This window comes from Macaca nemestrina, chromosome 1 (assembly GCF_043159975.1).
Source record: "Macaca nemestrina isolate mMacNem1 chromosome 1, mMacNem.hap1, whole genome shotgun sequence".
NCBI lineage: Eukaryota > Metazoa > Chordata > Mammalia > Primates > Cercopithecidae > Macaca > Macaca nemestrina.
In genome coordinates, this window is record NC_092125.1 from 40,472,435 (window position 1) to 40,497,666 (window position 25,232).

The window sequence follows — 25,232 nt, forward strand, 5'->3', positions numbered from 1 at the left end:
GGTTTCTTTTATTGTGTCCCTCATAGCAGTTAAGCAGGCAGGCTCTAGAGTCAGACTGCATTGGTTTAAATCCCAGCTATTTTAAAGTGGTGTGACTTTAGGCAACTAATAACCCTGCTATGCCTCAGTTTCTGCATCTATAAAACAGGGGTCAAAAATTACTTGATATTTGTACACTTACAATAATATCTGCCACATAGAAACATGAAATAATTTGTTATTATTGCCTTCTACTTGAAATTCCCTTGGAGAAGAAGAATCTCCTTTCTCTGGAAAGCCAAATATAATTCCTTAAAGTCCTAGAGGCAACCTTTAGTCCCTCCCTGATGCTTATTTTCCCCCTAAGATTAAAGCCACATAGTCCTTTCCCCAAGATGCTTGCTTTTTTGTGGGTGAAAAAAATCAGCAATATTATTATGATGAGAGTGAATTTGCTATTGAACATATTCCCTTTTTGGTGTTCAAAACTCCACCAGTGCTAAGAAAAGGGCAGAGTCGCCTCAGCTAGAGTCAGGTGCTTATCATCATTTTGTTTAACCTTGAAATAATTCTTACTTCGTAAGCACAGAATTCACTGCATAAATTAGACCAAGGGGAATTAGAACAATGTGTGTGTAACCCTGTGCACACATGTCTCTGTAATGAATGTGGAGTTACATATATTCAGCACGTCTGTGTAAGCGCCCAGAGACTTATTGTATGTCTGAAAAATAGAGCCCAGAGAAGCACAAAGCTATTTATTTGGAAGAAATTAGACTGTTTTTATGATTCTGAAAAGGTTAAGGCAGAAGATAGGTGACTGCGTAGAGGGAGTTATGACTTGCGCATTTTGATTCATCTTTTCTTATTAAAAGCCGCCTCTCCGGCTGCTGCACTTTCATCACCCTGCATGCCTCCATCCCCGGGCCAGAGGGGTTTTCACATCACCACAGAGGCAGGCCTTCCTTCATTTGATTTATTCCATTTGGGATTAAATACATTGAAAGGGGGCCATGGCTGAATGGGTGTTTCTCGCCTGGCTTGCTCGGTATTTAGAAATCAGAGAAGTAGCTTCATGGTGTATGTGGAAGGGGATGGAGTGTAGAGAGGAGGAGGTGGTTTCAGCAGACAGGCAGGTCTTCCCATCTTCCCAGGAGCAAAGATTAGTTCCCAGGGCCCAGGTCTCAGTGGCAGGGGGTCAAGGAAAGCAGGCCCAAGGCCTTTCCTAACTCTTAGCCCCCAGGGATGGGCACATGCCACAGGGAAAGTGAAAAACATTTTACAAAACAGACTAGACACGTGCCACATGACTGTGTCCTTAGAAACTTCCACACAGATCCCTTTTGGAGGCTCTTCTCCCTGTGCTGTGGCTCCCCAAAGCCTGCTTCATTGCTGCAGGGACCTTAAGAATCCGAGGGGATTCACAGAGCTCTGGGGATTGCAACGGGATTACCGGGGAGGGATGCAGGGAAAATCCCCGGAGAGGCCTGCAATGTGCTGCAGGCCTGGGGCCTTCCTGGCAGGACGGATATCTCTATTCCTGGAGCCAAAAGTTCTGGGATCTGCAGAAAGGGATCCCTCGGGGACTATAATGAATGCGGTGCTCCAGCAGTGCCAGCTCGGTTCAGCTGCTTGATTAATGACATATGAGGGCTCACGGCAAATTTAACAGGAGGGCGCACCCTCACACAGTGCCTGCCCTGGATAAGATCCGGCACCTCACACCCTACAGGAGACTGCAGAGGGGCTCACATGACTCCTTCCCCAGCTCTGTATCCAGAGCGAAGCCCGTGAAGAGCCCGCCTGCGTCTCAGGTTCTGAGTCCGGAGTGCATAACAATGCGCCCCAGAGCCCGCCGAGGGGAGGACTGGCTCCATCTGCTCCTTCCCAATTCTCGGCTGCGGGGAGGGGGAGGGGGATCCCTCAGCGGTTAGGCCGGGTCCTGCTCGGTTATTGGCTGACACATTTTCAAAGCTACTCTCAAAGGCTTTTATGAAAATGCTGTTGCCGGGCAGCAGCTAAAGCCATTTGCCCTAGAAAATGGAAGGAAGCAGGTGTAACTATTCACCCCAACATGACCCCCAAACATTCCCCCCGACACACACGCTAGTCTACAGTGTGTTACTTTGTCCCTGTATATTTCAATAAGCGCACCAATCTGACACCTCAGCATTCCTCCCCGAAAATGTAACCATGAGGATTATTCTGCCTGGTTTCTCTTTCAAGAGAAAGGAGGTGCCAATCCAGGGTGGTATTCCAAGAGACACCCCAGGTTCAGCCTCGGGCTGCCTCTGGCGGCAGAAGACACAGGGTGCATCTTCCGTCTTCAAATTCCCATAGCTTTCAGGAGATAGCAGAATTGCTGGAAGTCATGTGGGTCTTAGAAAGACCAAATGCTTTTTGTTAGAGTTCTCATTCTACTAAGTACACAAAACCGAACAGCATTTAAAAATTAATGTAATGTCTAATTTTTGTTAAATGATGAAATTTTATATTTCAAAGTGCTTTGAATTGGAAGCTTTGTATTCAAAAGGACTCTCACAATCATCTAATTTGATCATCATGATAGTCCAGTGGATTACTTACATTGGAGGAAATTGAGACACCAGCAAAACATAGTTATTTAAGGATTTATCATGTGTAACATAGCAGAACTGGGAATCAAGGGCAAGTTTTCCAAATCCCAGTCCAATATTCTAAGCTTCCCCATTGTAATGAATACATATATTATGAATCATTGTAACAAATTCATCATATAAATTTACCCAACATGTTGTCATGGTTTCTTGAGAAGGTGTTAAATGTGTCAAATGTGACATTTAGGCCTTCTTCTTCACCTACTTGTAGCTCCATCCCAAATGAGGCAAATAAGTGAAATTAATGGCATGGGGCGGAATAGTGGGGTTTTGAGTTGATGGACAATAGGCAACCATTGCATTTCTTTGAGCAGAATTGTGACATCATAAATCAGCATTTTAGGAAACCTCATTGAGCAGCAAGTGTCAGATTACTTCTGTGACTTCCTAAGTAGATATTACATTTATCCATGACTTCCTAAAGAAATTCTATTCTTCCATATTGTTATCTGATCCCTAAGTGATAATAACAATAGGAATTTCAGGCCAGGTCAAAGGCACAGGTCACTGAGAGATGACTCCGAGGAAAAGGCAGGGCAGAGTTATCAGGTCCCTTAAATCATATCCATGTCTAGCTTTCCTTTGAGACAAATGTAACTTTTTGTCCCTTAAATGCAACTTTTTGTCTCTTAAGGAGTACCATAGAGGAGGTTCTTACAGCACTTACATCAGAGGTAGGCACTACTGGGAGAAGTTAAGATTATAGGATTGGTCTCCACGTTACTCTTTAGATGCAGCCCTGTATCTAGCAGCCTGGAAAACTGAATGCTATTCAGGAAGCAGGACCCCCAGCTAAGTAGGCAGAGGCAAAGGAATCCTCCTTAGTGGCCCAGTTAATCAAGCAGCTGAACCGAGCTGGCACTGCTGGAGCACCGCATTCATTATAGTCCCCGAGGGATCCCTTTCTGCAGATCCCAGAACTTTTGGCTCCAGGAATAGAGATATCCGTCCTGCCAGGAAGGCCCCAGGCCTGCAGCACATTGCAGGCCTCTCCGGGGATTTTCCCTGCATCCCTCCCCGGTAATCCCGTTGCAATCCCCAGAGCTCTGTGAATCCCCTCGGATTCTTAAGGTCCCTGCAGCAATGAAGCAGGCTTTGGGGAGCCACAGCACAGGGAGAGCTGAAATTATTGAGCTGCCATCTACCCTCGGATCTTCCCTTCTTCACTGCTGGGGTTCTCTACTTTTAAACTATTCGTTTTATATGAAAAAAATGCTCCTTATCACTAACCGTCAGATAAATGTAAATAAAAACCAAATGAAATATCAGCTCACACCAGTCAGAATGGCTACTATTAAAAAGTTAAAAAACAACAGATGCTGGTGAGGCTGCAGAGGAAAAAGTAACACTTACACACTATTAGTGGGAATGTAAATTAGTTCAGCCACTGTGGAAAGTAGTTTGGAGATTTCTCAAAGAACTTAAAACAGAGCTGCTATCTGACCCAGCAATCCCATTACTGGGTATATACCTAAAGGAAAATAAATCATTCTACTAAAAAGACGTTGTGCTATTCACAGTAGCAAAGACATGGAATCAACCCAGGTGCCCATCAATGTTGGGTTGGATAAAGAAAATGTGGTACATATACACCGTGGAATACTACATAGCCATAAAAAGAACAAAATCATGTCCTTTGCAGCAACATGGATGCAGCTGGAGGCCATAATCCTAAGCGAATTAACCCAGGAACAGGAAACCAAATATCACATAAACATTGGGTACTCACGGAAATAAAGATGGCAAGAATCAGAAAGATGACTAGAGTAGGGAGGAAGTACGGGGGGCAACGGTTGAAAAACTATTGGATACTATGCTCAGTACCTGGGTGATGGGATCAGTCATACCCCAAAACCCAGCATCATGCAATATACCCAGGTAACAAATCTGCACATGTACCCCTGAATCTAAAATAAAACTTGAAATTATAACTTTAAAAAAAAAACTTGTTGTGTCGTACACTTGTTGACAAAGGGATCAGTTGGTTAAACAATAAACTAATAAGGCTAAAGATCCAATCCTAAATAAAATATTTATATCATCAGTGATTTCCTAATTAGATATTACATGTATCCATGACTTCCTAAAGAAATTCAATTCTTCAATATTATTATCTAAGCCCTAAGTGATAATAATAATGGGAATTTCAGGCCAGGTCACATGCACAGATCACTGAGAGATGACTCAATATTTTGAAAGAGATAAAAAGTTTTATTCTTTATTTAGACCAAATAGGTGTTCACCTACCATATGTACATTCACAGCCCATCTAACTGCAAATATATGGACAGTAAGTCACCTCTCTAAAGGAGAGTGCAGTGGGTCATTACAATGTATAAGCAATGATAAAGCGGCAGAAAAGGAACACTTGGATTGTTTCCAGTAAGTTCATTCGAACATTCGCCCTCTCATTTATTTACCCAGGAAGTTATCCTTTTTGAGTACCTATTACGTACCATGCACTTTGCAATGCTGGACAAGATAGAGGCCTAGACAGTCCTATCTGAGTAAATAATCCCAAACCAGTGCTTCGACCTAAGTTTTGCAAAGATTCCTTACCCTCTACAAATTCCCTGCCTTCTGAATGGAAAGGGGCATTTTCTCCTGCAACCCAAATTTCTCAGAGAGATGATTATGTGGCAGCAAAAGCTGCAAACCAGAGCCTTCCCTGGAGGCTAGGAAAATTGTGTTATCTCAAGAGGAGATTACACTAATCTGAATAACAAACTGCTCTGACTCACAAATCCTACCTACCAACCCCAAACCCTGAACTAACCTGATGAGATAGCAAATAGAATTGGAGCTTGTGGAGGGGTGGCCGAAAGGTATATTTTCATAGACCTCGGCTAAGAAAAATCCTTTTGTTTTTGTGTCTTCAATTCACCACAACTTCAGGGGTTTTGTGACTTTATTTTGTCCTAATCCGTGCTCACAGCATCCTTCCACCTTCTACCTCTATTCTAAAGTGAAAATACAGAACCAATATCAGCTATAACCTGATTATCTGTAAAAATTGGGCCAGCACAGGGTCATGGATAATAACCACAGACAATTTTGAAAATCATTTAAATTTGCCTTTGGCCTACATTTGTTTACACAAGTGCATTTCAAAGTAGATTCGCCTTCCTAATTACATTTTGTTTGCATTTCCTCAGCACACATTGACTGGGAAGTCAGGGAGGGGTGATGCAGAGTAGGCTGAGTGTTGAGAAAAACTGATTAAAGATAAAAATTTGTAGGAGTTAAACCACACATTTTATTATTCATTTAACAAATATTTATTGAACATTAACAAATGGTATGGCACGGCACTTGGTTTTGCAGGAAATATAAAGTTGAAATGAAATAGTTTCTGACCTGAAGAAATCTGACTTCTTAGAGAGGCAATATATAAAGACTTTACATTTATGCAATAGAGATTTCACTATAGCTCTAACTATAAGCCTAAATAGGACTGTTTTTACTCCAGATATCTGCAGGGCCCAGGTGGCTTTTGATTGAATGGAATTCAGACAAATAGTGATTCCTCCAATAACCACAACTGAAATTTTCTGTGTTTCTCCACTTGTACAAAATACAAGTCCCTCAGCTTGCATGAAATAGCCACAGAATCACCTCCCTGGGTACTAGAGCTCTCGGGACAATGGGGTGGAGAGGTTTCTCCTTGAAACTGCACATCTGCAGGTGTTGAGGAGTTCATCACTGAAGAAGCAAATACTCAGTGTCTCTCACTGTCCTCAGTTAAACCATTCTCTGGCAAGCCCTGTCATGAGCCCTTCTTTTGGTTTATCTCTATTCCTGGAATCTGCATTATGCTACCCCCAACAGGCCAGGAGCCCTCCCAAATTCAGTCCTCCACAGAAGAAGAGTGTGCCAGGTTGGAAAAAAGCAGGTAAGTGGGGCCATCTTGGACCCATATGCAGAATGGGACAAAGGTGTGACTCCACAGTACTAACCCTCCCCCCAGCCTCTCCCTCTAAAACTGGTTCCTTTCCACTCCCCTGAGGCCATTTCCACTGTGGAAAGAGGAATCGGTGATGCAGATTATGTGTGTGTCACTTGCTGGGTGTGAACCGCAGACTCACCCTCACTGCCCCCACTCCTGGCAAGACCACGTTGGACCCAAGTTGTCCTTGATATATTGCAGGGAGGTGGCCTTATGCTAGGGATGAGTGAAGAATTCACACAAGACACCTCCAGCCAGGGTTACTCAGGGCCAACATTGTCACTATCAGCACCATCATCAGAGGCACTCACACTGCACATGCCCATCTATGCACAGGCAAGTCAGGTGTGAACATGGGTCCTGGCCTCCTACTGCAGGTTGTGACCTATGAAATCATTTTCAGAGGTCAAACAATGTATTTGATATATAGTAAGGGTAAGTATTGTTATGCAAAACAACATATCATTATGTCTATTCTTACTCTGTATCACAGTTTTATTAGGATTCTCCAGAGAAACCGAAGCAACACCATACATACAGATACATACAAATAAATGTATTATGAGAGATTGGCTCATGTGATTATGAAGGCTGAGATGTCCCACAGTCTGCTGTCTGGAAGCAGGAGGTGGGAACAGGCCCACGACCAGTGGTATAAACCCCAGTTCAAGTATGAAGGCCTGAGAACCAAGAGCATCCATGCCTGACAGCAGGAGAAGACGGACGCCTCAGCTCAAGCAGAGAAAGCAAATTTACCCTTCCTCTGCCTTTTTACTCTCTTCAGGCCCTCAATGCAGCGGATGCTGTCCACCAACATGGGTGAGAGAACTCTTTATTCCATCTACAGATTCATGCTAATCTCGTCCAGAACACCCCTCACAGTCACACCTAGAAGTAATGCTTTACCAGCTATCTGGGCATCCCTTAGTCCAGTCAAGTTGAAGCATAAAAATAATTCCAAGATTTTTTTTATAGCTACTTTATCTAGAACATGCAGCATTGATGTGGGTGAGCATGAAGAAGGCCTTAGGAATGATTCCATAATACTCACTGAATAATACTCACTAAGATAATAGTAATAATACTCACTAAGTATTACTAAGTAATACTCACTAAGATAATAGTAAATATCTGCATCATCTACAAGCAAGTGACAACATAAATAAAAAGACAAGGAATGTGTAGGGTGAAGTTCCATTTTAAACAAGACTATGTATAGAGAGTTGCCAGTTCCTTCCAATTCTTATCATGGATTTTATATTTCCAGAAATGGCATTCATGCCCCAGACTCAGCAAGGGAATCAGCAGCAGCTCTGTTCAACAGCGTCTTCTATAAATGAAGAATTTTAGGAGCAAGTGGGTGTGGGGCGGAGGACATTGGAGCAACAGGCCCTCTCCTCAGTGCCAGATTCTGTCCCCCAGTATCCCTGAGAAATGTTTTGGAGATGCAACTGTTTTTTTTTTTTTTTTTTGAGACAGGGTCTCACTCTGTCACTCAGGCTGAAGTGCACTGTCACCATCTCGGCACCCTGCAACCTCTGCCTCCTGGGCTCAAGTAATCCTCCCACCTCTCCCACCTCAGCCTCCCAAGTGGCTGGGACTACAGGTATGCACTACTGCGCCCAGCTAACTTTTGTAATTTTTTGTAGAGATGGGTTTTTACCATGTTGTCCAGGCTGGTCTCAAACTCCTGGGCTCAAGTGATCTGTCTGCTCACTTCAGCCTCCCACAGTGCTTGTGCACCACCACACCTGGCCTGGAGATACGTCTTATATGTCAGGACAACAATTTGGCTCCCCTGTTCAACTGGTGCTGCTGATCATGCCACCTGCTAGAACTGAGCTAAAAAGAGATTTGAATACCAGGACAGAGCAGGTAATTAACCACCTAAGTAGGAAGACCTGATGCTCCCAGAATGCCTTCCGCATCCATGGGCTAACTCGTTTTGTTTTTTTCTTTTTTGAGACAGAGTCTCACTCTTGCTGTCCAGGCTGGAGTGCAGTGGTGCAGTCTCGGCTCACTGCAACCTCCACCTCCTGGGTTCAAGTGATTCTCGTGCCTTAGCCTCCCAAGTAGCTGGAACTACAGGCACGTGCCCCCACGCCTGGCTAATTTTTGTATTTTTATTAGAGACAGGGTTTCACCATTTTGGCAAGGCTGGTCTCAAACTCCTGACCTCAGATATCCACCCGCCTCAGCCCCTCAAGGTGCTGAGATTACAGGTGTGAGCCACTGTGTCCAGCCATCCATGGGCTGACTCTTAAAATCAACGTGGGAGCACATTATTTCATATCAAACTCTAAATTCCCCTGGCGTGGTAACACTTCAGGCTGTCAGTCATTTATATCTCAGCATGAATTCATTTCAGATTTTTTCTAAAACTAAGTATCTTGGGAGGCCGAGGCAGGCAGATCACCTGAAGTCAGGAGTTCAAGACCAGCCTGCCCAACATGGTGAAATCCTGTCTCTACTAAAAATACAAAAAATTAGCTGGGCGTGGTGGCAGGTCCCTATAATCCCAGCTACTCGGGAGGCTGAGGCAGGAGAATAACTTGAACTGGGAGGTGGAGGTTGCAGTGAGCCGAGATCACCACCACTGCACTCCAGCCCGGGCAACAAGAGTGGGATTCCGTCTCACAACAACAACAACAAAAAAACCAACAACAAAAAACTAGGTTTCGACAGGAACAAAAACAAGATTGTGCCTGAGAAGACACTACTACTGTAATAGTAGCCTGAAGGAAGGAGGCTGGAGAGGCAAAGACAACCTTTTGCATGTTGCTGTGCTCAGAGCTGGTCCAGCTGAGGAACATGGCCTTCTGCCCACTGAGAACACTGCAGCCAACAGTGGTTTGAGCCAGCTTTCTAAGAACATCGGCCATTTGAGTTTGACTTTGAACCTAGAAGTCCAAATTCAAGTGTGATGCAGGGGAAGGTGTGGCAAAGGTATCAAGATTTTATTTTAATATTTGTCAAACCGTTCTGCTCCTTTTCCTGCCCCCGCCTCTACTATCACCACCACTAGAAGAATCATTCCAACAACCCCCTAACTTGGGGCCAGATGATCTCTATGGTTTGGCCAAGAAAAGTCCAAGGGCAGAGGCACCTAAGACAACTATGTAGTCATCATCATAACCAATAAATAACATTAGGTATTTTCTGCATGCCAGCAAGGTGCTAAGTGTTTGTTTGTTTTGAGACAGAGTCTCACTCTGTCGCCCAGTCTGGAGTGTAGTGGCGCGATCTCGGCTCACGGGAAGCTCAGCCTCCCAGGTTCACACCATTCTTCTGCCTCAGCCTCCCGAGTAGCTGGGACTACAGGCGCCCACCACCACGCCTGGCTAATTTTTTGTACTTTTAGTAGAGACGGGGTTTCACCATGTTAGCCAGGATGGTCTCAATCTCCTGACCCTGTGATCTGCCCGCCTCAGCCTCCCAAAGTGCTGGGATTACAGGCGTGAGGTGCTAAGCTTTTTATGGGGATTATTTCTTTCAATCATCACAAAACTCCATGAGATAAGTCTGTCATTGTATAGATGATATAACTAAAGCTTAGAAAGGTTAAGTAATAGGCCACAGTCACAGGGCTTGTCAGTAGTGCAGATGGAATTCAGCCAAGGCAGTCTGACCCCAAACTCTTAATCAATAGGCTAAGCAGCAGCACCCCTTGGGAAGAAGTACTAGTCACTCAAGGAGTCCACCAGAAAAGGTCTGCTTCCCTCTGTGTGTCTTCCACTCAAGCCTCATTCCTTCACAGTGTGACCTGGAAAGAACTTCCCCCCACACTGCCTCCCAGGAAGCGGTGGAAAGGAAGCCCTGGCCTGGCGCCTGCAGTGTCCTTGAAGGAGATGGATGAAGGTGAGGCAGACCTGGCTCACAGCCGCTGCAGGTCCCTGCGCTGGGAAGCAGCGTCTCTACAGAGGCGCACCTGGGCAGCCCACACCCCGGAGATGATATCATGGCTCAGATGAGGGGTTTGAAGCCATCAATGGACTGACAGCATAATACCCATCACTTTCACAGAATGTGTCTTTAAGCAGAAAAAATAAGGGCAGGATAATTTTAGCTCTGTGTACCTTAGCACGGCTCCATCTCTCCTGCCACCAGGCTGGCTCCCAGAGAGAGACCACTTGTGTCTTTCTGCACTGAGGCCCTCAGACCCAGCCAAGAACCACAGACTTCAAAGTTTGTAGAGTAAGTTTGGGCCTCATGGGGGGATCAGAGCTCAAGGCTCATGCCCCATGCTCGGGAAATGTTGTGTCAGCAGGAAGCCACTTTCTCTTTGAATATGGCTGTGAGGTGGCGAGACCTCTGAACGTCCAAGGAGGCACTGGTGCTCCTAACATCTGGTCGCTGATGCATGGCTCCCCGAGCAGCTCTGGACAGGCGGAAGCTAGGGGCAGGGAGAGGATGGCCTGTGCGGCCTGCAGAGATGGTGAACGTCCTTCCATCTAGGAACAGCAGCCTTACCAAAGCGCCTTTTCCCATTTCCTGCACACCTTCTTCTCTCCGTTTCTCTCTTTGGTTTTAGTGGTTCTTCCTTCCTTTTCCTGACTTTCTTTCTACTTCTGTAGATGTGCTTTTAAGTAAGTGTGGGTTTTTGTTTTTGTTTTATCCCCATTAGAGCATTGTCCACCTTTTTCTCACTTTCCCAATGTTGTGGGTTCTTAGTGGGAAAACACTGGGTCTCATAGTTTCTACTCTTAGTGAAAAGTTTTACACTTTTCAGCCCTCCTGTCTTTGCTCACCAAAGTCCAGGCATACGTGCTTACTGACAGAAAAGATTCAAGAATCTGAACTATGAAGTGCATGCACACACGTATTCTCTCTCTCTCTCTAACACACACACACACATCCTTTCCATACCCACTCAAACCAGAATACTCTTGGCTCAACCTCATCAGAGCCAGTTGAAGATAATGATCTTTCTCTGGTTATGGTCTGCACATCAATGTGACACCTCATATCCAGCCATCTTTAGAACTCAGGGACTGAGTTTACTTAGCTCTTGTGAAATGTAAGTGACCCCATAAGGCCAAAGACTGCACATACCAAGGAGTGTACCAGGTATTGCCACTGGGTGATACCATATCTCATCAGCACTCCCTTGCCTGGGTGGCATTTGATGTTCTGACACACTATTTCTATTCCCTGTCTTTAAGGAAAAGGTGCAGAGTTGCAAACTACTGCCAATCTAATCTTCTTTTTTCAACCCCCCCTGCTGTCACTTACTTGTTTTATGAATGTGAACAATCTTAGCATCTCTTTGCATCAGTTTCTTCATCTGTAAAATGGGGATAATAAAAATTACCTATCCCTTAGGGTCATTATATCAAATAAATGTGAAACAGTTATTGTTCTTGGCTGCAAGCAACAGAATTCAACTCTAGATTCTGGGTTATAGGAGTGAATAATTTATTTGGGACAGCCCTGTCAGAATTAGTCAACTCCAATCATTTTTCCATCCTTGTTTCACTAAGGTTTCATATTTCCAAGAGACAGAGCCTGATTGGTCTAGCACAGGCCACATGCCCATCCTCTTTATCAGTGAAGGACACAGGACTTTGACTCACAGGTATGGTATGAGACCTAAAGTTATGGCCCAATACTATGTGGGCCTTGACATCTGGGGAAAATAAGGGAGGCCTCAAATGACCTAACTGCCAACTTCCCTCTTCTTCTGCTCCTACAAATAAGGTCCCCTAGCCAAACATCTCTCCTTATCAAATGAACAAAGTGCAATTCCTGCCTATCCCTGAGTAGTGGGTTTCAGTTCCCTGTTGGCCTGTGGAATTATTTAAATGACCCAATCACATCTTTATAAGGTAGCAGGGGACACCCCTACCCTCTTGATACTACAAAGTCTGTCTCCCACAGCCTCTGCTTGTTCACTCTATTACTGAGCACAACCCCCTGTGGCTCTGTGTGGCCTATGGTGTCCTCCTCCCCAAGACTGTGAGTATAAGCAACTAATAAAATGCTGGCAACCTCATCTGTCCAGGGTCAGGTGTCCTGTGTATTCAGCCATCTGCATAAACCTACAGCAAAGATCCCTCCCTAACAAATGGGGAGAAAAGAAGGCAAACAAAACAAGAGGCCCCCAAAGATTACATGTAATGCGGAATAGGTGGGCTCCAAAAGGAAAATCAAGAGTTGATTTTCTGGTTTAAATCTGCTGTTACCACAAGAGGAGGAGGGATGCAGGACAAGCAAAACAACAGGCATTCAAACACCATGAAAAGTGCTTAACACAGTACCTGAGAAACAGAAAAGGACCTGAAAATGTAGGTAGTAGTCATATTAGTTTCATATTATTATGGAATTCAAAAGACTCTCCAAAAAGAAACCTGTCACTGCAGCATTTTTCATGTTCATGGAGTACTTTTTGTCCCTGCCCCCTGCAACCTTTCCTCAGCACCTACACAACAGTGCAGGGCAACAAGCATTAAGAAACCCAAGGCATTTTTAAGGCAACCACCGGTGTAAGTCCCAATGCAAGAAGCACAAAGATGCCGGCAGAGGACACCCGTTTGCATGGGATTCCTGAGATGGGCAGGTGAATGAGGCCCAAGGAGTGGATCACACAAGGACCTTGCTTTGCAAATGAAGTCACTGTCAGCCAAAAATGCATCAGGCCGGAAGTGAACAGGTGATGAGCCAGTAACTCTGTATTGAACCACCCCCCTAATCATTTGCCTTTTTCAGGGAACACTTGAAAACACTATTTCTTGCAAGGGTGGCCTTCAGAGTAGACAGTGTGGCCACTGCACCATGATGTATCCCAATCACAAGTGCCAGACAGAGCCTCCTGACTCCAAATACTGATCCATTGTCTATCATTCTGCCATGAAAATGTCATTCTTATGATTTCCAAGAGTCCTTTTCAAATTGACACAGGTTTCACCTTGTCAGCAAATACTTTACCTGCAACATTTGCTCTCCTTAAGCTGGGAAGCAAAATAGGACACAAGCTGGGTACCTGACTGGAAGCAGAGCACCTGACTAGGACAAGACCCAGGAGGAAGGAAAGGAGGACTGATAAGTGGCTGGGAACACATACCAGCAACAAATATTGAGACAGATACTCAGCGGGCTGGGGTCAGCCAGCATTACCCCTGATTTGAACCGTGGAACCATTCAGCTAAGTGATATGGCTGCACCCTGGCATCACCCTAACCTTTTTCTACCGGGAACTCAAGGCCTTGGCATCTGCATTGACAGCCAGGAATATGTTGGCCCCACATACAGGCTAAGTTCAAAAAATCTCCAGATGCTACACAGGGCCTGAGATGTCACCACTTTGAACACCAGGAAACCCTAACCTGATCTTCCCACCATTTTAATCTCTGTTTTCCTCCTTTGCTTTCCACCATCCTAGAGCTTCTAATTTGCAGAATTTAGAAATCAAAATTCTTGAGCAGTTGCTTGCATAGCTCTGTTGTGTTTCAGAGTATGAATGATAACAACAGTAGGGGCAACAATTTTTCAGAGCTTATTAAATGCCAGGAACCTTATAAATATCTTATTTATTCCCCTACAATAACCCTGCAAAGTGAACTTTGTTACCCCCATTTAACAAATGAAGAACTCTAAGTCACACAGATAGTAGGGAGAAGAGCTGGACTTCAGCTCTAACTCTAAAGCCTCAAACACACTCACTTCCTCTTGGGAAAGGATGCTGGACTTACCATCATGTGTCAATCCTGCCAAACAGGTTAGCCACACATCCATGAAGAACCCATGAAAATGTGAGTGTTTCCTGAAGTAAAGCTTCTCAGGCATTCAGAATGTAAACTCATACAACTACTTGGATGTCATCCATGGCCACATTTGACCTGATGACTCAGGTCATACGGAGCCCAGACCCTGCCCTAGAGGCTAATAAACACATCTCGTTCCATCTGAATTTGACCATAAAATCCAGATATCTTTTTAGTCTGTTTCTAGAGTCCTTATTGATATATCCTTCCAATGTGCTCACATGTCACCCACGGCCAGAACATAAAAATGTCTCTGGCTTGGAACACCATATGAACAGTATTTACACCTTTTAAAAATATGGGCATCCTTCAAAATACCCACGTTTTATTATAAACAATACCATTTAGGATGTTCTAACACAGAAGTCTTCTATTCCTTCTGTTCTTCTATTGTAGTCATGGAGACCTCAGATTTGGTTGAAATAAACAGACAAAATTAAAACCTGCACAAAAAGTTGGTATCAGAGCAAACAATATTGACAGTTTATATTTCAGTGGTATTTTTGTCTGAGGAAATCAATCATTCTGCAGACATGACCTCATTCTGATCTCTCAGGTGGGAAAAGGATAGTGCTGCCTTCCTCTTAAGATCCATAAAGGACTCATGGTGACGACCAGGTAAAGGGGAGACTGGGGCTGCAGCACACTGAAACACATGGCTGAAACAAAAGAATTTCACCCACTCAGTTGTTTGGCATCAGACTGGTCAAATTAATCATTTGAATTTAATAATTAAATCGATCGGCCGGGCGCGGTGGCTCAAGCCTGTAATCCCAGCACTTTGGGAGGCCGAGGTGGGCGGATCACAAGGTCAGGAGATCGAGACCACAGTGAAACCCCGTCTCTACTAAAAATACAAAATATTAGCCGGGCGCGGTGGCGGGCGCCTGTAGTCCCAGCTACTCAGGAGGCTGAGGCAGGAGAATGGCGTGAACCCAGGAGGCGGAGCTTGCAGTGAGCCGAGATCGCGCCACTGCACTCCAGCCTGGGCAACAGCGTGAGACTCCGTCTCAAAAAAAAAAAAAAAATTAAATCGATCAAGTCAGCCAAAGTGGTCTACACAGATAAGAACTGGCCAAGTTGCCATTGTCCCAAATTGAGCCACGGCGACCAAATAAGAAAAAGTCTTGGGTCGCTCACTTGAAGATACTTACAGTTTTAAAAAAGAAATATTTCCCTGCTGTTAACAACATGCTCTGTTTATTTTATTTTATTTTTTCTTTTTCTTTGAGACAGAGTCTCACTCTGTCACCCAGGCTGGAGCGCAGTGGCGCAATCTGGGCTTACTGCAACCTCTGGCTCCCCCAGGTTCAAGCGATTCTCCTGCCTCAGCCTCCCAAGTAGCTGGGTTACAGGCACGTGCCACCACACCTAGCTAATTTTTGTATTTTTAGTGTAGACGGGTTTTCGCCATGTTAGCCAGGCTGTTCTAGATCTCCTGACCTCGAGTGATCTGCCTGCCTCAGCCTCCCAAAGTGCCGGGATTACAGGCGTGAGCCACTGCGCCCGGCCTCTCTTAAATGACTGCAGTTGTCCCATAGACTGCACTGGCACCGGGGGATGCCTCTAAAATACAAATTCAATCACCTTACCCCCACTGACCACAGGATGAACCTGAGGTCCTTCCTGATGACACAAGGGCCTTAATTGACCTCTGGACCACTTTCCTGTTTCACCTCTCTCCCCTGTCTCCACTGCCATGCTGTAGTTGTGAGATGCTATTAGTAACTAGTAGTTATTTAAATGCTCAAGCTGTTGCCAAAACCATTTACTTTGCCTGGAAATACTATGTCTCCCACAGATACACAAACACCCCGTTCCTGACCCCATCGTTTCTTGTTTGAAAAACACCAATTTATCTCTCTTTTCTTTTATGGTTACTTTTTAAAGTAATTTTTTATTGCAAAAGAAGTACACAGAAAATACAGCACATCAAACAGAAACAAGAAAAGTAGAAGTACACATTTTCATGATACCAAAGATAAAATTGTTTGCATTTTGATATATTCCTCACAATCCTCTTCATGTGCACATATATAGACATTTTCTACCATGCCAATTTGACTTTTGAGACTCATCTCAAATGCCACTTCCTATAAGAAGACTTTTCTAACCTTTCCTCCTACTCATGCCCCCAAACTTAATCTCACTCACTCCCACTCACCCTACAGGTTTCAGCTTAAATGTCATATCCTCAGACAGTTTTTTCCTGACCCCCATAGTAAATGACATCACCCCAGTTACTCTCTTGGATAGCACACCGTTCTTTCTTTCATAAAACTATCTGAATTTATCATTATAAATATATTTATTTGTGTATTTATGCATTAATGTCTTTCTTTCCCATTAGGCTGTAAGATCCATGAGAGTAGAGATGATTGCTGGCCGTGCTTATCACTGTAGACCCAAAGCCTGAAATAGAATCTGGTTCTTTAAACACATGATGAATATACATTGAATAACTAAATGAATGAAAACACTGTTCTTCAAGCTTCCACGAACACCTTACCACTCTCTACCATGTCAACTTATTTTATTATAACAATTGCTCACCATTAAACCATATGGTCCTGGAAGACAAAGACTGTCTTTAAGTCTATAAAGTCATATTTATATGTGAACTCATAATTACATCCCCATCACACAATGTCCTGCACATGGTAGATATTCAATTCTTTGGAATGAGAAAAATTGAATGAATGAATTGCTATATGGGCGGGGCAGCTTGCCAGTGATGCGCTCAAGTGATCCCATTTCTTACATAAATCTTTTCTTCCTGGTTTTAATAACAGTTTCTATATAACACCAAAATATAACTGAAAAGTAAAAACATTGCTTTGTGCTCCAGATGTTTCATTTTCAGAAGCCAAACATCCAGATCATTTGGACCCATATGAAAAACTGAGCCTCTCTTCATCCAAATGTTTGGCATTTTCTTGGCTCATTCACAGTCCAAAGGAAGAAAGAAATGGATGCGTTACCCCTCCACCATCAATACAGAGAGAAAATGAAAATAAATAATTAGTGTGATTAAAGTCCACATTTTCAATGCGCCATAATCTTTCTATAATACATTCCAAAGAGCACTGATTTACATAAGAGACAACTGTTGTATGGGAACATCAGTGAGTTTGCTTTCAGCTACAAAGAAGAAAACCCACTGAAAGTGGCTTACCCATCAATAATATTTATTATAACATGTAAGAGGAAGTCTGGAGGTTGGCTTATTCAGCAGCTCAGCAGCATCAACAAAGACCTGGGTATTTTCTAACTTTAGACCCTGTCTTTCTTAGAAAACATCTTTCTCTCAGTTTCAAAGTGACGGAAGTAGTCCAGGTGTCACATACACAACAAATAGCATCCTGCAAAGAAGGCAGTTACTCTCACATACCCCTTTAAATTGGCACAAAAAACCTGAGCATGCTCCATACTCCCCATCTGGCTTCTTCTTAGGTCCTCTAGGCCATGATTGGGCCCTGTGTCTAAGCTTCACCCAGTTATTGGAAAGGGGAATGAGATGATCAGTACTGGTTTAGATCAGCAGTTTCCTAACTTTAGCCCTTGTCAGAGTCACCTAGAAGTGACCCAGCATCACCCACATTGTGGGGCTCTATCCCCAGAGTCTTTAATCAAGTGGGGCCTGAAATTTTGCATTTAGAATAAGTTCCCAGATAATATTGATGCTGCTCGTCTTGAGAACACATTTTTGGAACATCTGACTTAGACCAATCATGACCCACCTGCCAGCAATGGGGAGGGAGCCAAGCCTGCCAGGTGTCTTGGATGCCCGAGAGCTATACAGAATTGTGGTTTTACTCAGCAAAGAACAGCAGTGTGGCTAGTATATTAGGGTCTGTCACAGTGAAACAGAATAATAATACCTGGAATGTATTGAGAGCTTTGTATGCACCAAAAATTGCTCTAAAAACACAATATAGTCATCCTTGATATCCAAGGAGGATAGGTTCTTTCATATCCAAGGGGGATAGGTTCCCACCGTACCAAAATCCATGGATACTCAAGTCCCTTGTATAAAATGGCATTGTATTTGCATATAACCTACACACATCCTCCCCTGTACTTTAAATCATCTCTAGATTGCTTATAATACCTAATATAATGTAAATGGAATGAAAATAGTAGTTATACTGTTTTGTTTTGTTTTGTTTCGTTTTCAGAGACAGAGTCTCGCTTTGTTGCCCAGGCTGGAGTGCAGTGGCTCGATCGCAGCTCCACTGCAACTTCCACTTCCCGGGTTTAAGTGATTCTCCTGCCTCAGCCTCCCAATTAGCTGGGACTACAGGTGCATGCTGTCACGCCCGGCTAATATTTTGTATTTTAGTAGAGACAGTGTTTCACTGTGTTGCCCAGGCTGGTCTTAAACTTCTAAGCTCAGCCAGTCTGCCCACCTCAGCCTCCCAAAGTGCTAGAATTACAGGTGTGAGCCACCACACCTGGCCTGTATTTTTATTTATATTATTTTTGTTGTTGTATTGCTATTTTTTATTGTTTGTTTCTGAATATTTTTCATCCACACTTGGTTGAATCTGCAAATATGGGAACCCCCAGACATGGAAGGCCAAGTGTATACATTTTTAAATCACTCAAATGATTCTTTGAGGACTTATGTCCTCAATGTAAGATTCTAGCCACATGGACAACAGTTTTCATAGTCCTTTCATTTGGATTCTCTCCTTCGATGAAATATTAATGAGTATACCATTAGGATAGTTGGGTCACTGTCTTATACTCAGTAAAAATTTCAGCTTGGAAAAAGAGATGAGCTTGTCTCTGTTATTTAAATATCCATTTATTTAATGGATAATTAGATTCTTTGAGGTAGGTATCTATTATGCCCATTTACAGATCAGAAAATCGAGAATCAGAAAGCTACAGAAATTGCCCATAGTCATACTGCTGGTAAGTTCTGTAGCCTGGGTTGAAACCACGATCTGTGTAACTCTCACAGTCCAAACTCTTAGCTCTGATGCAATTTGGGGACCTGAGTTGAATTCTGGCCCTGCCGCTTTTCTGTGCCTCGGATCATCATCCAAGGTCAAATACAAATGCCACCACCTAGATTCACCTTGACAATGATCACAATTTAATGGCAAGTGAGTGCACTTTGGAATCAGGCAGAAAATCAGGCTTCCTGCTGTATGACTTGGCTAAGTCTTTTCATCTGTCCAATCTTAACTTCCCCCAAGGTATAATGAACATACTAATTCTTGTATCACAGGAAATTTGGGGGAAGTATGTGGTAAAATACTTTACCCTATCCCTGGCACATGGTAGCCAGTCAATATGAGTGGCTCTCATTACTATTACCAGCTCTGTGATCTTGGACACTCATCTGTAAAACTAGAGCTTTACAGAATACTTAGGAAGTCTAAACAAGCTCTGAGAAATGCCTGGTACATTTTTATGCAAATAACCTGCTGCATTGTAAGTGTATGCAGTTAAATGAAAACCACACTACCTCCTGTTATAAGAAAGTGAAAACCATCCTCATCTGCAACCTCAACAGAAGGAGAAAACTGAGGCTGAGGCTGGAGGAACAAGAGGGAAAAAAGAGGCTCCTGCAACCATCAATCACTTTCCAACAGAAAAGAGTCAGACTCATTTTTCTTCCTGAAACTAACAGAGTATCTCCTTCCTTTTACATGCCAATGATTTTCACCTGAAATTGTTGAGATACGATGACACAGCTAACCGCAGCACACAGATGATTTCATTATGTCATCATTTCAGCTCATTTCGTCAATGAAACTCTGGAAAGGACTTACCTGCAATTAAAATAACTAAAATTCTGGTGTTTCAGAGTCTCAGCAAGGTCTGCCCTAGTGGTTGTCCCTATCTGAAAGAGTGCCCCCATCCTGTGCCCACTGTCAACCTTGGTTCCCTCCCCTGTTGTGTTTTCTTCAGGGAACCTAACACCTTCTAAAATTACAATGTCAGTTTACTTGCTAATGGTCTGCCTCTCCCATAAGAAGTAAACTCCAAGAAGAGAGGAAGTTTGTCTGTCTTGGTCACTGGTATGTCCTCAATCCCTAGAACCATCTTTGGCATACAGTAGTTACTAATTAAATATGTTGAATGAATGAAGAAATAAATAAATGGATATTTAAATAACAGAGACAAGCTCATCTCTTTTTCCAAGCTGAAATTTTTACGGAGTATAAGACAGTGACCCAATTATCTTAATGGTATACTCATTAATATTGCATCAAAGGAGAGAATCCAAATGAAAGGACTATGAAAACTGTTGTCCATGTAGCCGGACTCTTACCTTGAGGACCTAAGTCTGTGCTGAGATGTAGACAAGTTGAAGCATGACCAAGGGTGTGATGACCTCACATGGTGGGGCCAAAGCACCTCTGTCCTGGGACAGAGCATATCCAAAGGTAAGAGAGAGCTGGAATATCTAGGAAGGGTCCCAGACAAGCCAGTGTGAAGGAATATTTTGAGGCAAGCCAGGCTCTGCCTTCCAGCAGATCCTGCAACCACAGACTTACATCTGAGTCCTGGAGAGACAGAACTAAAGCAGAACCCAAAAAGAAACAGAATTGATTCAGTAGTTGGAGCAGTAGACAACCTACATCTACATCTGGAAGGGGAAATCCCCAAGATGTCAAATGTGGACGGCACCATGGTATTTTCAGAGGCATTAGAAACACAAGGCAGTGGCAGCAAGACCCACACCTGGCATCACACTTCCTGAAGCAGCCAGGCAGATGCCAGCAGTGGAGCCTCGAGTGGACATCTCCGGCATGATGGGGGCCATGATACTGCAGTGACCTCAGTGACATCATCTAAGCTGACTCGAAAACAGAAAATCGGCAGACTCCACATGACAGCTGAGAGGACAGGTTAATAAGCACACGTTAAGCAACATGGAATCTAGAGCCCTAGAACAGTATGAGAAAAATGGAAGAGGGACCAGAGAACAGAACACTGTTTTCTGACTGTTGTCTTAACCCTCTTCTTTTTACAGTTTTAATTGCTGCGATATGGCATGCTTTACAGAAAAAAAAAAAAACCAAAAAACTGGGTCATCTTAAGAGCTTCTCCTCTCACCTTGAATCCAATCTCAACACATTGACAAGTTAGGCAAACATATGTACATTCACAAATCTCACTGTAATAGCATCAGATGGAAATGGGACATTTTAATGGAAATGTCGAAGGGATTCAGAGGTTGATGTGACACCTTTTTCCCAAATAAACAGTTTATAAAAAATGCTTTTGAAGGGCATGCTTACCCCCCAACTACCCCCACAAGTGACTGAAATCTTCCCATATTTCCCCGGTTTCTTTCTTGTCCCAACAGCTCATTCCCGTTCTGTCCCAGGTATCCCACTATTAGGCCTAGTCTCATGTCTTCTCTATGCACAAAGGCCAGGAGCTGCGCAGCACAGAGCAGCCTTCCTTCTGGGAAGGGAGTGTTAATGCTCACACTCATTCTTCCTCTATCACAGAAAACAAAATCAGAAAAGCAGTCTTAAGTGAGAGGAGAAAAAACATTAGACTCTTTCCAAAAATGTATAAGTATCCTTTACAAATGATACCAAAAGAAAAGAAGAAAATTCATATAAATGTAGGAAAAATAGGATGCGTAAAGAGTAGAAACATGAATTTTGTTTGAAAATTTTCAGAATCAAAAGGAAAACTCTATTTTTCTTTTTCTTTTTCTTTCTTTCTTTTTTTTTTTTTTCAAGACGGAGTCTCTCTCTGTCACCCAGTGGTGCAATCTTGACTTACCAGGTTCATGCGATCCTCATACCTCAGCCTCCTGAGTAGCTGAGACTACAGGCACATACCACTGCACCCCACTTCCCCCTATCTTCCTATAGAGATGAGGTCTCACTATATTGCCCAGGCTGTTCTCCAACTCCTGGACTCAATGACCTCCTGCCTTGGCCTCCCAAAGTGCTATGATTATAGGCATGAGCCACCACACCTGACTATTTTTCATTTACATAGACTGAGGAGAAAGGAAAAGAAAAACACTGTTGCAGAGCAACCAAAATAAACGTGGTATGTTTATACCATTTATAGTCACTTTTGTTAGTTAAAGGCGAAATATGTTACACACTGTAACTCAGATTCCTTACGAAATTATCATTTTTTTCCTCCAATCTCTCTGATTTGTCCATACCCTATTTCTTCTAATCTAATCAGTTTTACTTACACTAACCTCCAACCAGTTTACCTAATTGGCCTTCGTTTCTGAGTTATTCACATAATTTCTGCTTCTTCAGAAATATGTTTAGATGATTCTCTTCTAAATCATCCAATCACTTCGTAATTGCTGAAAACTTAAGTATTTTATTCATTATTTTGAATTTTTCCAAAAGATAAAATTGGCCTGAAGATTTTAAAGTCTTTTCTTGTTTGTTTGTTTGTTTGTTTTGTTTTGTTTTTCTTTCTTCTACCTCCCTCAGAGCTTACAGTTCTATTTTTGAGTAGCAAAAGTTGCAAATAGGTTTTTGAGAAATGATTGAATTTAACTGCAGATTTTCATAAGAAAATGACTAGTCATAAGATAGCAGTGGACTACATGGTGTCATTTAAAAGTTCTCTCATAAAAATCTTCACCAACCCTGTTTTATGACCCCAGATGCCTACTATGCACGAGTATAACCTTTTAAGTAGAAGCTTTGGATTTTCTGTTAAAATGAAACCATCTATGGAAGGGATAATATCTCACTTCTCTGCTCAAAATAATCCATTCATTCCCCACTGGCTACCAAATAAATTCCAAGTTCTTCAATTTGTCATTCAAAGCTCTCAGAGATGTGCCAACTCTGCCTTCTCAGCATCATCCCATTAACCTCCTTCAGAAATGCACTCCCACCATTCACTGCAGGTGCATGTTCTGAGCACGCCCAGTGCATTCCTTCCTCTAGGGCTTTGCTTATAATGTGCGCAGCATGCCCGCCTTTCTGTTTACCCATGTGTGCTCATCAATATCCTTCCTCCAGCACTTGGTCTGCAGCACTTCAATTCTTGATTATAATTATACATATATGTGTGTGTGTATGTGTGCGTGTGTGTGTGTGTATAATTATACATATGTGTGTGTATATTTTATATATATATATGATTTTAATCTCCCTGATTTAGTCTTTTTTAGTCTGATAAAGGTCTTCTTTGCTTTAACATGACAGGACCCTCAATATATTCATTCACTCGATAAATATTTATTTAGTGCCTATCATGTCCCAGGTTCTAGGAATTGGGATGCCACAGTGAAAAACGCAGAACAGACAGACCATTCAAGGTGAATTAAGCAAAAACAGGAGAGGGGAAATGTATTGGCTCATGTCACTGGAAAACTAAATTTGGCCAGTCACAACAATCTAAGGATGTCATTAGAAATTAATCTCACTCTCTCAAAATATTTATCTTAATTCTGCTTTTCTTGGGTATGCTTTGTTCTCGGCAAAATTTCTTCACAGTGTGACAGAAATGGCCACTGGCAGCAGTGTGCTTCCATCATCTTAGAGCCAATAATGCCAAAGAAAAGAGAGTGCTGCTTTCCCAGGGAAAGGGCATCTCAGGGATCTGCTAAGGGTACGTGGAGCCAGGGATATTGACTTTGAGCTTTTCTATGTATCTATTGGTCACTTTTACGTATATTAAGTCATTTTTAGCCATCCTGGTGTAGGGATGGCTTCCAGGAACACTACTGTCGCCCACTGTGCTGACTCATTCAGCTTTACAACACAAAGATGAAAGGTCAGAGTTCATATCATGACATGAAAATGAGCAGCACTGGAAGCGTGTGTGTAGCAGAGGAGAAATGAGGTTTGAAGCCTACAGAGTCAGAAGCTAGTCTTTGGAAAATTCTTCCAATCACATATATGTACAATTCCTAGCAGATAATTTGTTATCGTTGTTGTCTAGTCAAAATGTACACTCCCTATCACAGTGCACACAATTATAAAAGTACCACAGTACTTCTTTCCCCTTCTATGATGGAGATCAGCAAAATCAAACATATCAGAATTACTGTGTTTCAGGACATAGAGCTGTAGCACCGCAGGTTCTGTGTATGAAGCTGTGTGCTTTACACAACTTGGGACATACTATATCTTAGCATATCTGATTCCTCTTGTCCTGATGAAGAAGGTAGTTCCAGAGGAAATTTTGCAAAATTGCCAAAAAAAAAAGAGGAAAAAGAAAAAGTGTTCTGAAGAAACAAGTTTTTTTTTTTTTTTTTCCACATGTGTAGTCATTGAGAAGTCAATGAATATTGTAAAAGAGTAATTTGGTCACCTAATTGTATTTGTTATCCATTGCTGCCTCACAGATTGCTCTGTATGAGTTTCTCGGGGCTGCCATAGCAAATTACCAAAAAAAAAAAAAAAAAAAAGGGGCGACTCAGAACAACAGAAATGTATTATCCCTCAATTCTGGAGACCAGAAGCCTGCAACCAAGGTGTCAGCCCGCCAAGCTCCCTCCTGAGGACTCTGGAGAAAAATCTCTCCTTGGCTCTTTCCCTGTGCCTGGTGGCTCTTTCTATGTACCTCTTGGCTCTTTCTATGCATATGGTGGCTCCCAGCAGTCCTTGGGGTTACTTGGCTTGCAGCTGCATATCCCTCCCATCTCTGCCTCTGTCATCATGTGGCCTTCTTGCCTGCATCTCTATGTGTCCTCTCTGTTTATAAAGATGGATTAAGAGCTCAGCCTACTCCAGTATGGCCTCATCTTAACTAATTACATCTTCAAAGACACTATTTCCAAATAAGGTCACATTTTGATGGTCTGGGCTTGGGGGGACACTAATCAACCAATTATATATCTCAAACTTGGCATCTTAAAATTAAAAAGTGTTATTTCACATCACAATTTCTGAGGAGTCCAGGAATGGCTTAGCAGGATGGTTCTGGCTCAGAGTCTCCCCA

The 25,232-nt window shown here is 42.9% G+C and overlaps 1 protein-coding gene and 1 long non-coding RNA gene across 4 annotated transcripts in view; one reads left to right on the forward strand and one right to left on the reverse strand.

Moving 5' to 3' along the window:
- LOC105484555 (regulator of G protein signaling 8) overlaps positions 1–25,232 on the reverse strand; it is a 108,884-nt gene that overhangs the window by 56,730 nt on the left and 26,922 nt on the right. The window contains exon 1 of one of the 3 annotated variants that reach the window (XM_011746279.2): positions 2,745–2,870. The exons of the other annotated variants lie outside the window; for them this stretch is intronic. The gene's annotated coding sequence lies outside the window, so the exon portion shown is untranslated. Of the gene's footprint in view, positions 1–2,744; positions 2,871–25,232 lie in introns of those variants that run through there. 3 annotated transcript variants of the gene reach the window in all.
- Positions 14,744–16,899, forward strand: LOC105484556 (uncharacterized). The gene is made up of 2 exons (XR_989045.3): positions 14,744–14,939; positions 16,672–16,899. It is a non-coding gene; the product is annotated as an uncharacterized lncRNA (long non-coding RNA).